Below are 14,014 nucleotides of genomic sequence, written 5' to 3'. Positions count from 1 at the left end.
CCCAATCAAAATAGCAAAAACAAAAAAAAATTAAAAATATTAGGATAGTTTAAGGGTCCTCTGAGAAAACATCAACTACAATACCAATATTTGCATCATAGGGGTACTAGAGGGAGCAAGGAATTAAAAGTTTATTTCAAAAAAAATGACTGAAAACTTCCCTAACCTTGTGAAGGAAATAGACATCGAAGCCTAGGAACTTCAGAGTCCCAAGCAAAAAATTTAAAGCAACCCACACCAAGACATATCGTAATTAAAATGGGTATATCTTTCTTTTCTACGGGCCCAAAGAACACTCCTCTCCCTTTATTTCTCAACCCATGTTTCATTCTTTCCATCAAACTTTGGCTGTTTCTAAATGCACCTACAATCAGGTAAGGTGCTGTGGGAGTTGGGAACAGATCTCCCCAGCATGTAGCACCCTGGCATGAAGTGTATTTAGCTGAAAACAATTAAAGACCAACAAACTCAAGAAGAGGTTTTTTTCTTTTCCTTCCCCTTTACCTGCCTAACAGAATTAAGATTTAAAAAAAAAAAAACGGCTTCAGAAAGGGAGCCTTCACATATTCACCTTAGCATATACGAATTGTGACAGATAGGAAGGATCCAAGCAAAAATCTGTTCCACCAATTCCCTCTTTGTCCCAATACTTCTAGGTGGCCCTGCAAGAATCTGTTTACCAAATGTTTGCTCTTTCTCATCTACCTATAAATTGCCTACCTCCCCCTCCGTAGTCCTAAATGTCTTATATACTTCATTTTGCCTCACTGTCTTTGGAATTTTCATGCTTATATGAATTCCCTATCTAAATGTATTAAAATTTCATTTTCTCATTTGATACTCATTTTGGAAGGTAAATCAGTATTATATCAGCAGCTGGCATCAGAATTCTTGGGGATAAAACTTCTTAGTAAAAATAATCTAAATATACTAGAAATGGAGGATGAGGTACAGAACCAAGACAATTAAAGATAATGGCCACTTTTTTCTATATGATACAAAGAAATATATGATTCTCTCTCTCTCTCTCTCTCTCTCTCTCTCTCTCTCTCTCATTTCTTTCTTCTTTTTTATTCTGAAAAGGAGAAGAAGAAGGGAAGGGAAGAAAACAAAGGAATTAGGTGGCACAAAAATGGTAGATGGTTGGGTACTATGTGGGGTGAAGGACCAAAAAGAAAACTCCTCAGTGGAAAAGTTGTCTGCCTTCCTTACTTTAAAAAAATTGAAATAATTGTAGTTTCACATGTGGTTGTAAAAATAATACAAAGAGATCCTTTGTACACTTTGCCCAATTTACCTTAGTGGTAAATTTTGCAAAACTATAGTATAATATCACAACCAATATATTAACGTTCATCTCAATCACACTTTCCCAGTTTTAAGTGTATTCATTTATGTGTATGTGAAATACTTAAAAATGGTGTCTAGCATTCAGTTTTAAAATAGTTTCATTTCTTCGATGTAAACCTCTGGCCATGTCTCCACAGCTTTTCTATGTCAATAGATTTTTTATTTATTTTTTTGATAATTTGAGTAAATAAACCCAAATAATTATTTCTGCTCTGAATCAGAACAGGATAGAACATAGCACACATAGGAATAAGAGTCCAAAAGTAAAGAGAACCATGAGAATGTATGTAATCCACCTAAAATGCATAGAAATCTTCAAAAGGTATTTGAACTTCCAAATGGTACTAAAGGAGTTCAAGTGAATCTTATCCAGGTGTTAGAACTCACTTAATATGGGGTTACATATGTCATTGCAGTGAACATTCTTGAAAGATCTCCTTGTTTATGTTATATACTTTTAAAAATCTCACAGAGACTCTTCCCTTAAATCCTGAAACATAAGCCATGTTATCTCAAGAACCACTGTTATAAACTTACACATTTATATTCTTGAATATATATATATATATTCTTAATTATATATATATATAATTAAGTTTATATTTATATAAAATTAAGTTTATCATTTTAGATGATCCCAATTTTGTTGGCAACATCCAAAGTATTATAGTCAGGAATCAGTTGAACATACAGCTTCTTCTCTCCAACAGATCTGATTGAGGTGTTGACTTTGGCCACATCGATGCCATAGAGCTTCTTCTCAGCCTGTCCGATCTAGTGCTTACTGGCTTTGACATCCACAATGAACACAAGTATATTGTTGTCTTCTAGCTTCTTCACGGCTGACTCAGTAGTCAGGGGGAACTTGACAATGGCATAGTGGTCAAGCTTATTTCTCCTGAGTGGGGGTTGGGTTCTGGAATCAAAAATAATATAGCTACCACTGAGGACCAGAAATAGAACAAAAGCCTAAAATGGTATGTGAGTTTAAAGCCACTTCTAGGTTCTCTGTTTAAAAGCAGGCAGAGGCAGCTGGAAGTCTAGCTGCTATAGGGTAAAGAAACTAAAATTGTTTTATGCAAAATGTGCAGCCTGATCTAGATTTGAGCCATGGGGTTTAGAGGAATCTTACCCATTTCACTAGTCATTGAAAGTAAAACATGCTCCTCACTTGAAAGAGTTGAATAACAAATTAATGAATCAGAAAATATTTCTGAAAAAATCAACCCAGGACATGGCACTAAGGCACAGGTTTTAAAAATATATAAACAATATTTTAAAGAAAAATGGATACCAAAAGTCTTCAATATTTGTCTTATAAAAGTCTAGGAAAGAGAAATGGATGGAATGGTAGACATGAACTCTTTGAGGATATAAAGGCTGAAAAATTTCCAGAACTAAAGATGTAATTTTTCAGATTGAAACTGCACTCCAAATACCAAACATGCTAAATAAACACAAATTTATATCTAGGTACATTTTATAAGACTGCAGAATATCAAGGTTAAAGAAACAGTCTTAAAAGATATCAGAAACGAAGGACCAATAATATACAAAAATACTGAGCTGGTTTCTCAATTAATAAAAAAGAGTGTATAGAAAGTAAAATTATATGATCAAAGTAATAAGGGCGGGAGAAGACAGTAAACATGAAATTTTATACTCGATTAAATTCTTGTTTATAAACAAGGGCAAATTAAGGGCATTCCCAGATATTTAAGTTTGTTTATCACAGATTATCACTAAAAGAATTATCGAAATATATAATACAAAAAGAATAAAAGTAAACGAAGAAGGAAGGTGTTATTTCTGAAAACTGCAGAAATTGTACAGAAATGGATTAAATATGTCAGTAAATTTTATTTTCATTGTAAAAAGAAATGATCATTTTTAAAGGTAAAATCACAATTATAAACTAGGAGTTGACAAATTTTTTCAGTAAAAGGCCAGATAGAAAATATTTTAGGCTTCAAGGGCACACAGCTTCTGTTGACTATTCAGCTCTGCTATTGTAAAGCAAAAGCAGCCATAGACAGTGTATAAATAATAAGCATGGCTGTGTGCCAATAAAACTTTATTCATGAAAACAGATGGCTAGTCAGTAGGTTGTAGTTTGCTGACTTCTTTTCTAAATTATGTTATCATTATCTAACATAAGTTAAATAAATAAAAGTAGTTATCATTAAAGCATGCTAAGATCCCTTTTATAGTTGACAGAAGGATATAAACATTAGGTAATTGTAGACTTGTTTAGAACATCTCTGGAAGGAGAAATGCCTTGAACTTTTATCAGTGCGCACAGTTGAGAGCAAGGTTCTTTGAAAATAGAACACAAAATAGAAATCTGTCAAAGACACTATCGGAAAAAGGTGGGGACAGGGAAAGCATTTTACCTATATCTTTTTGCCTAGGGTAGGCTCTAGGGTTTTACTATAGTAGTGGTTAAGCATAAACTGTTTTCCACTGGTTAGTTGCCATTTGTTTTTCAAGTTCAGCTTAGATTTTTCTTGCCTTCAAGTCTGGGTGAAGCATTCTCCTTATATTCCTCCCATAGCACCTCCATACTTATACTTCATGTGGCACCTAACACGCATAATTATATTTTCCAGTGTGTTAGTACTTGTTCCTCATATAAAATGAGTTCTGTGAGGGGAGATATCATGTTTGTTTCATTTATTAATATATCTTTCATGCCAAGATAGTGTGTGCCATGTGGAGATTCTGCACACATGTTTGTTAAATTAACAAATGAATGAATAATTACTTTTGTTGAATTAATGACAAATGAGCATACACCAAAATATATAGCCTTCAATTCCAGAGTTATAGTATATTCTTGATTTTTCAAATTCATTCAACCAACAAATAATAAAGTAGCACTCACTATAGGCCAGGTATCACTCTAAGTACTAAGGATATAGTAAACAAAATGGACAAAGTCTCTCCTCATGTAGCTTACATTCTAATGAAAGTGGAAGGTAATAAACATTTAGAACTTTTTGCTAGCAAAAAACCTTGATTGCCAGTAAATTGTCCTTTGATGGTTCAGGAATTTAGAGCTTCAGCATTAAACTCAAACATCTCTAAGTAAGATGGTGGAAATGGACAAAAAATCAGGCTGAATTCATATTAAGCTCATTTAGTTTTGCATGTTACACTGTTCACTAAATCCCTAATGTCAGCTTATTTATTTGTCATTGAAAGGAAGATGTTCCAAAATATCCAGGTAATTGATGCTTCTTCTTAAATTGTGCAATAAGAAAAAAAGTGTTGCAATGAACATTGGAAGAATTGGGTTCTACACTCAGATTTGCCATTCACTTACTATGTGACCTTAAGCAAATTATTTGCTCTTCCTAGGCCTCAGTTCTTCCCATTAGGGAACTGAGTTCAATCAGTGCTTCCAAAACATCGGTTATCTTCATATCACCTCCATGATATTTATCATATTTGTATACTACCTCTGTTATTCACCAAATAACTTTCTTTAAATAAAAAACATGTAAGTTTCATCTTTAGTAGTAAATAATATCAGTGAAATTATGACTGTGATGTATTAGTTATAGCAATTACTAATGAATCTTATTAAATTCATAATTATTAAAATGTTTTTAAGTATCAACCAAAAGCATTCCACATACCATGGGCAGTATTTCTATTTCATTTGGAAACCTTGGATTAGGTGATTTTAAAGTCCTCCTTGAGCTCTAAATATTGTTATTTTATGACATTCTTCTGTATGATTATTTTAAATCAAAAGGCTCCAAGTATTATCTTCTTTCAAGATTCAAAACACCCACATTTAAATAACAAATATATAAGAGAATGCTTTAATTTTTGAAAATGAATAAACTTGTGCTTTGCTTGAAAATCTCTCTCTCTCTCTCTCTCTCTCTCTCTCTCTCTCTCTCTCTCTCTCTCTCTCTCTTTCTCATTTAACATACTAGAATATTTGCCAGGGTAAATTTCTGGTTCTTTCTCAGATACAACTTATCTATGTCATTAAATTTAAAGTATATCTCTGGTAGACAGCATCTAGTTCCACCTTGTTCTTTTAATCCTGTCTGGCAAATCTCTGCCCTTTATATGGAGTGCTTAATTAATTTATATTTAAATTAATTATCGATATGGTTGGTTTTAAGTCTACCATCATTTTTATGTATTGGTGTGTGGGGGGAGGAGGTTTGCTCCAGGTCTTACAATATATAATCTTAACTTATCAGATAGATTTCTAAGTGAAAGCTATGTGGGTAGAATATCATTTAACAAACTACAGAGCATAACAAAATTTCAACGTTACATCTAAACTTTAAAAAAATCAAAACTCCAGAGCTACCTTTTACCTCTGGGCCATGCTATATTGTTTATAGATAACATTTATTTATTCCACTTAAATTTGCAAGCAAAGATAGGTAGTAAGGATCCTTCTAGAAGGGCTGCATAAAGGAAGCTATATTAAGCAAGATGGTTTCAGTTATATTGCAGTAACCAACCCCTAAATCTAAGTGGCTTGAAACAACTAAGGTTCAGTTCTTGTTCATGCTCCATGTTCATCAAGAGTAAGCTGAAAATCTACTCCATGTTGTCTTTTCTTAGGACCCAGGATGATGGAACAGTCACGCTCTGGAGCACTGCTTGTTATCATGGCAGAGAGAAAGAGAGTTCTAATTGATACATTAATTAAGTCCTTAGACAGAAATGGCACATGTCTCTGATACTTGCAACTTATTGACAAGAAGTGGTCACACAGCTCTACCTGATGTTAAGGGTCTAGAAGGTATAGCTCTTCCATGAGCCCAAAAAAAGAGAACTGTAATATTTGGCCAGCATCATTAATGATTACCACAGGGTTTTTTTTAATCAGGTTCCAGAGTCTTAGCTCCTGAAGAATAATGCTGCTTGGTCCTCCTGTTTTCAGTGGGTTTAACCTTAACAATAAACACAACTAACAAAAGAAAAAAATATTTATAAAGCAATAATAAATAGTTGGCTTGGGATAATACTATTAATTTTGGGAAAGAATAGGGCTAGGTGCTGACAGTTGGTAATAATACTTCCTTCCACTGAACTTGAACGCACTCTGAGCTAGAATAAATTTCTGTCCACAAAACTGAGTGCAAGACGTAAACCCAGGAGTAGATTCTATTGATTTACAATAGACAGGTCAGTTTTATCCAACAATAAGAAATTTGGAAGCAAATATTTTAAAAAAGTTGAGGAGATTCTCTGAGAGAAAGGGAAGGTAGTTGTTACCAAACTACTCATATAGTCATAGGCTGCTTAGGATCTTGACCCTTCCTAAAGGAGACTGTGAAATTAGGGTCTTAAGACTAAATGTATGCTCCTTTTGGAGAGACGAAGATTGAAGAAGAAAGGCAGATAACTCCATTAATTGGGCACTAATAAAATTACAGGTACACTTCTCGGTATTTGAAACATCCTTATGGAGTAGTGATTCAGAAATTCAGTGTTTAGGAAAGCGTCCACCATAGTTCATTGGGGGAAAGATATAAAGTACAACAAGGTGTTATACAAATCTATGCAGAATTAGAAACAAAGCCAACTCTTTTCTCCATGCTCTCCATTTCACATGTACTCATTGCTATTTCATTTTAAACTGCCATTTAATATTTGGCAGATATTGAAATACAAGTGCTAATTATTAATACTTGCTACTTTAATACAATCACAAGTAAAATTTTATAGATTTCTTTGCTAGAAGAGCTACACTGCCATTATTAAATGAGAAAGAAAAGCATTGGAATTCTCTAGAAAGACTGAATTATGTGGGCAATGTCCCACAAATCAGACAGAAATAGACCTGCCAGGCGAGTCACCAACTTTTCTATATTACAATACACTGTTTACCCACCAGTATAATCTGGAAGGCTAGATTGGTGTCATTATTTTTTATGTAAAGCCAATAAAATTAAAGGATTTCGTTGCTAGGTTACCCCAAAGATCATGGTCTAGGTCAGTATTAATCAAAGCATAGTCTGAGGGCCTATACTAGTCAACAAATCACTGCCAGTATATGACCTCTTTACTGGTCCACTTAGAAATTTAGAGTGATTCTCGAGTTGTGTCAGAATTTGAATCATATAACTATTTCCGTCATCAAGAAGATCTTGCAGCAGATGTATATATAGTGTTTAGAAACAGCTTATGAACCAGTAGCATTGGTCTAGGTCTCTCAGCTAAAAGTGACATTAGCATATCCACAAATCTGGAAAATTCTGTGGCAAAAAAAAACATTGTTTTGGACTGTATAAAAATTATTAATGAGGTGGCAGGCCTCCCGGAACCTAGAAGTGTGAACATGGGCTGTGGTTTAAGGCAAGGAGGTGGCGGAGGTGGCCCCAGAAGCTTTTTGAGCTGAAATTCACCGTGATTTATTGTGAACTTTTTTGCTTTTTAAAACTGAGCTGAATGAGTTAGGAGAAACATGGTGGAGTGAGAGAAGTCCCCAGATCGCTCACCTTGAAACAACAATAACTGAATATCTAAAATGAAACAAAACAAAACAAACAAATAAGCAAAAACCCAAACAGCACAACAGCATGTCTGAGCGAGGGATTTGTGCAAAAGAGCTACCACAGGCTAAAGAGAAACCTTTATATAATAAATTTTCTTCCTGGAAAAAAAAAAGTAAGCACTTCCATTAATGCCCGAGAGGAGAAATAGTCCATTAAACAATATGAACAAACAAGGTAACAAGGAAGCTCAGAAAAAAAGAGAAAAATTTCCAGTAAATAAGCTTACATACACAGAAATAGGCAACTTAAAAGAGATGGTACTACTGAAAAAACTCATTGAGATCCAAAATAATTCTTATCAAGAATTTCAAGAATTAAAAAGACAACAAGAAAAACAGAATGAGTTCTTTAGCAAAAAGAGTGAAACCTTCCAAAAGAACCAAGTAGAATTTCTGGAGATGAAGAACACACAGAAAGACATGAAAATGAAATAGCAAGTTGGGAAATAGAATCGACCAATGGAGGAAAGGATCAGGGATATCAAAGATAGATCTAGCAATAAATCGGAAGAAGACAAAAATCAAAGAATGAAATATAATGAAAGAGAAATACGAGACCTAGCTGATACTATCAGGAGAGGAAACATAAGAATAATGGGCATTCTTGAAGGTGAGGAAAAAGAGTGGGGGTTGGAAAGTATTTTCAGACAGATAGTTGATGAGAATTTCCCAAATCTAAGAAATGAACTGGAGCTTGGAATTCAAGAAGTAAACATAACACCTAATTATCTCAGCTTAAAAAGGCCTTCACCAAGACATATTGTATTAAAATTATCAAAAATCAACAATGAACACGTAATTCACAAATCACTCAGGGAAAAGAAGAAAGAAACTTCTAAAGGAAAACCCATCAGATTATCGTCAGACTTCTCAGCACAAACCTTAGAAACCAAAAAGAAATGGAATCAAATACTCAAAGTATTAAGTGAACTGAACTGCTAGCCTAGAATAATGTATCCAACTAAGTTCTCCTTTAAATATGAAAAAGAAATTAAGACCTTTCCAAACATACAAATTTGAGGGAGTTGTCCACTACAAGGCCTGCATTACAGGAAATACTGAAAGGGGTCAGCTGCCAGAGCCAGCCGGCTAAAGTCGAACTGCACCTGAAAGAGGGGGGTGGAGCCTAAGAAAAAAGAAGAAGACAGGAAAGAACTTTCAGGAGGGCATGCAGTCAATGCTGCAGCCCCGAGTTTATTTAGCACAGCATATTTAGACCCTACAAAGCACGTGAGAAACAAACACCCACAAGTATGTAACTAATTGCTGATATTCACTCAGGAAACTTTGTAGCTATCTTAACATAACTCTTTCCTATGGTCAAAGGACATTCAGTTTCTCTCTCCCAAGCCAGGTGTACCTCCTCCTGAGCCAGCAGACTGCACAGCTTGCCAACTCTGCAAAACTCCCAGCTTTACTGGCAGTTTAATTCTGCCTCAAAATGGCTCCAAACATCTCCACCTTTTTTATTTTATAAATGCCATAGCCTTCCCAGCTATGGCGCAGGTAGACTGTGCCTGTCTTAGGCGACCCTCTACAGGTCTGGGCCTTACCCGTCATCGGCACATCAAAGTCTTGCAATTATGCCCTGTCTTAGGTTTGTCCCAGCCCTGAAGAATTCTTACCCATCTTTGACTATCAGCCTCTGCAAATGGGAGATGCAACATATAACTGGCTCAAACCTGAGCCTGGAGCCTGAGACTATGCATCTCTGCCTGAATCTTCAGCAGGGAATTGAAGAAGTATTTCATCAAAGGAGGAAGCAGACATAGGCCTATAGTTATGCAAAGGCCCAAGGCTAAAACCTAAATAAGCAAATGACCCAAAGGAGACCAGGATGGTAGAAAGCTTTTCAGATGTTGTAAAAATTTTGAGGCCCGTTCAGCTGCAGCAAACTGAAGGGGTCCTGCATCCTGCAGCCCCTGAATTTCCCTATGCAGTTGTATTAAATCTAAGGACATGTTAACATCATGCCAGACACCTTGGAGATGAGAGCGCATGTGATCCCATCCATGTTCGCTTTCATTATAAATTTTTGAGGTAACACAAATCCACTGATATGCTGCGTGGCATTTCAAATGAGATCTTACTTTCAGACCTTGAATTTTAACTCCTAAATGCATAACTAAACTGTATAATGCATCAAGCTTCTGTTCTAACTTGTTATCAATATTTTCCTGGGTCTCTAAAGCTGTCGTAACATTTTTAGACAAATTATTAACATAATGAGCAGTTTGAACAGTTTGAGACAAAGCAACAGCAGCAGTAGTAGCAGTGGCTATAAGCGACACAAGGGCAGTAATTCCAGCAATGATCAATCCTATTATTCTTTTCTGCCTACTCAAAGCCTTATTGATTTCTTCTAACACCTGTAGTCCTCGATCAGCATACCAAGGCCCCGACACATTAACAGGTAACATTACAAAAGAGGGTTGATGAAAGACCATTACAGTAGTTCCTTCTGGAACAAAAGAAATGCAGTTAGTTAATTTGCAATCATAACATATAACATTGAAATTTCTTCAGTTCATAGTCATATTAATTTTACCAACTATTAACACATGCGGTGGAGCTACACATGCAGTTACATTCGTGTGTGCTATCCGAGGGGTCCATCTTGCAGGGAGCAGCTCTCCCATTGCTGCTCCCAACTTCCATACATAGATTTGAGGAAAACCCTCATCAGTCCAGCATAGTCCCACTGTCCAGCTAGTACATAGTCCATGTCCTCCTATCCACCGAGTCACATGTCCCCAATCTCCCCCAGACCAGTCTAATATGTACCGATCTGTTCCAGACATATTATACCTGGTGGGAGCAGGGACATAGCATCTTTTCCACAGAATGCATCGATTGGAGAGCTCCTCCTCCCCGCAAGGAGAGAAAGACTGGGGAGAAGGTGGAGGCGAGTCCACTTGTTCTCCTTTTGGGTGATGAAATCTGAAAAACAGAAATTTTGCTTCCCAACTCTTTCTTAGTAGAGTGGCATTGTCCACAGTCAGACATCCTGTAGTCACAGGATGTAGTCCTATTCTTTGAAAAACAGATAAGCAGACCAACCCCCGAACCTGTATAATTGAATCTTTTTTCTTCTCTTTTATCTCCTCTGCCTGTTGCTGGTTGGTCTAGCAATCGCATATTATTCATCTTTACCACAATTTCTGGACCTTCCCAAATAGAAGGGTACAGGATGAGTGGATCAGGTACATAGGCCCAATACAGTTCTCCTTCAAACAGAGGGCCCAGTATCATCACCATCATCAGGAGTAATCTCTGGAGGGGGAGAGGTCCCTGCAAACCGGACCAATCTGTCTGGCAGCATTTTCAGCATCCTGTGGAAAAACACAAGCATGCCTTCGTCCCCAAAATTAGTACCGGGTCAGGGCCGTTCCATGCGCCTGTGAGGGGGTCCTTTCACCTCACCTGCGCATAGGTGGTCTGACTCTTTGGATGCCAGAAAGGCTCTGCAGCAGAGAGTCCTTGAGCATCCACAGTTAAAAATTTTAAAATAAAAAGAGCATGATTTAAACTGTTCTGTGGGGAGGTAGGTACAGCTCCCCCTTCTCTTTTGGCTGAATTTTGTTCAGCATCACTGAGAACACAGCGGCCCGAGTCTCTCCTAGTCTTTGGTTTCTTGAGAGTCTCTTCCAGACCAAACAAAGAAAAACAAGCAACAAACAAATCACAATCCAAGAAGCAATAGATGAGCCAAATAACCCATGAATTTGTAGAATAGGATGTAAGTCTTCAATACCATTGACTATGCTTTGTAGCCCTGCGATCCCCTGTAATTCAGGAAGCTGTCTTTGAAAAGTGTCAGCAATATGGGTTTGCAAATCTGCAATTAAACCTGAAGCATTACTATACCCCAAAATATGCTGTCTTACTTTATCCCATTTAAACATACTTTCATTATACAATACAGGAGTTATACAAAAAGTAGTATTCCAATCACATTTAAGTTGCACACGTTTCTCCAAACTAACAATTTGATCTCCTAACAATATAACTGCTTGCTGTAAATCTGCTACTTGACTTTGCAATACAGAGTCAATTTGTCTTTGAGAAGTCCATAATTGTTCAGCATCCCGATGCCAGGTTCTAACATGACTGGCAGTCTGTACAGATTGATGCAGAGCCACTCCAGCCACGGCAGCAGCAGCAGTAAGAGCGATGATACCCAAAACAGCAGCGATCAGCATGCCAAAGAATCTTTTAGCTCTTCTTTTAACATGGTCCATCAGCTGCTGCAATATCATAGTGGCAGGAGAGTCTTGCCAGGGTCGAGACAATCTAACTGGCATCCATACTCCAGTTCTAGCTCTAAGAATATATAAGCTTTCATATGACTTGGTAAAAGGAATAGAAGAGTTAATACAAGTGTAAAAAGAACAGTATTTACATGAAACATAACCTAAAGTTTTATTCCACTTTACCTTGCCCTTCATAATGATATGGGGGAGTCGAACACAGGTTCGAACAAAGTGAGTAACATTTTTAAATCCTTCCATACTTAACAAAAACAAGTGACCTACCCCAGCATTTTGTTCAGAAGTTTGCAAAATTGTCAACCATGCTTGAGCACCCTGCTGTAAACAGTGCTCTCCAGCTCCCATGCAAATTGGCATCCTTTCCATTCCCACCGTATAGTTCTCAATCACTCTCCCTTCTTCTTCAGGCCTGAGAGGCCCTTTAGTATCATAAGATCTAAGCACCTAATTAGAATCATTAACATAAACTACCACTGATGCATATCCCTATCCCACTGCCTTATTTAAAGGAGGATTGGGCACATACACCCAATATGAATAATTTCCTGTCTCAGCTTGTACCCCACTTACCTGTGCTGTAATCAGGGCTGTCATTGCAAGGAATAGAGAAGTTGGAGTTATCTCTTGCCCCGACTCAGTGACAACCTGCTGCTTCTCTCCACTCCCAGAGCCTGACCTTCTCGGCTGGGACCCAAAGCTTCTCTGTTCCTGTAGAGATATAAGCAAAACCTCGGCCCCATTTCAGTACCTCAGCAGGCACCCAATCCCCTGTTAGATCCTTGTAGTATACTGGCTGCTGCAAAGGCTCATTGGCCTGTTTCACCCAATGCTGATGAGCCGCTGTGCCGCCTTGTTCATCTTGATTTAAAAAATTTAAAGTATATAATGTTCTATTAAGCCTTTGTCTCGAGGTATTTCATATTCCCCCCATCGCTTGCGCAGAGAACACAAATCGCTCAGACAAGGACAATTACTGGGGTGTAGGTGGGCCTAGAGAAGTTCACCACCTCCATCCTAGACAAGACCAAAGACAATAAACAGACTTTGACAACAGGGCACAGGAGGCGGCGTCCCGCAGCCTGGCCATGGTCCGGGAGATATGACTGCGTCCAGTCTCTCCACGGACCCCTGGTGACCAGTCAACAGAAACAGGAACAGAAAGGTACCTTAAAAAGCACTGAATTCTGTAATTTAGTCATTATTTTTTCACCTCCAATACAAAATCATGTCATTTTCATTGTTGACTCCATGCTAAAATGTCCTAAGTTTTAGACTAATTAACTAATAAAAGAAAAAGGAAATCATGAATAGTTTTTAAATTTCAAGTTAGAGAAAATCTTTACCATACAGTAATGAAACCTGAGCAATGCAAGTTTGTGACTACAAGAGTGTCTTTCAAAAATACAGTATTCAAAATTCCTTTTCTGCCAACGGTGATAGTTCCCAAGCACTATCCAATGCAGTGGGCCCTTCTAAAATAGAGAACAAATTAGTTAAAGCACATGTGAGGATATCAAGGGAAGGACAGAGCCAATTAATATTGCGTACTAATTTTTGAAAGTCATTAAAAGTATTGAGAGTATCTCGTATAATTCCTATTTTCTGAGGAGTAATTTTCTGTTGCCAAATTTTATATCCTAAATATTGATAAGGTACAGATTCTTGTATTTTCTCCGGAGCTATCTCGAGCCCATACTTTTCCAGAGCAGTTTTTCCAAATGAAAACATATTTTCTAATATTTCTTTATTTTTATGCCTAAAAAGAATATCATCCATGTAGTGATACACAAGTCCCCGAGGGAATTTTTCCCTCACTTCTTGAAAAGGCATATTCACAAATGCTTGGCACCTGGTAGGA

At 37.0% G+C, this 14,014-nt stretch overlaps 1 pseudogene; it reads right to left on the bottom strand.

The window, feature by feature from the left end:
- Positions 1-10,594: 10,594 nt before the first annotated feature.
- On the bottom strand, positions 10,595-13,101 carry LOC118600333 (annotated as a pseudogene).
- Positions 13,102-14,014: the final 913 nt, after the last annotated feature.

The sequence above is a fragment of the Rousettus aegyptiacus genome, unplaced genomic scaffold, assembly GCF_014176215.1.
Source record: "Rousettus aegyptiacus isolate mRouAeg1 unplaced genomic scaffold, mRouAeg1.p scaffold_m13_p_9, whole genome shotgun sequence".
Taxonomy (NCBI): domain Eukaryota; kingdom Metazoa; phylum Chordata; class Mammalia; order Chiroptera; family Pteropodidae; genus Rousettus; species Rousettus aegyptiacus.
Note: the sequence above shows the minus strand (reverse complement) of the source record. Positions and strands in the feature narration are given on the sequence as shown.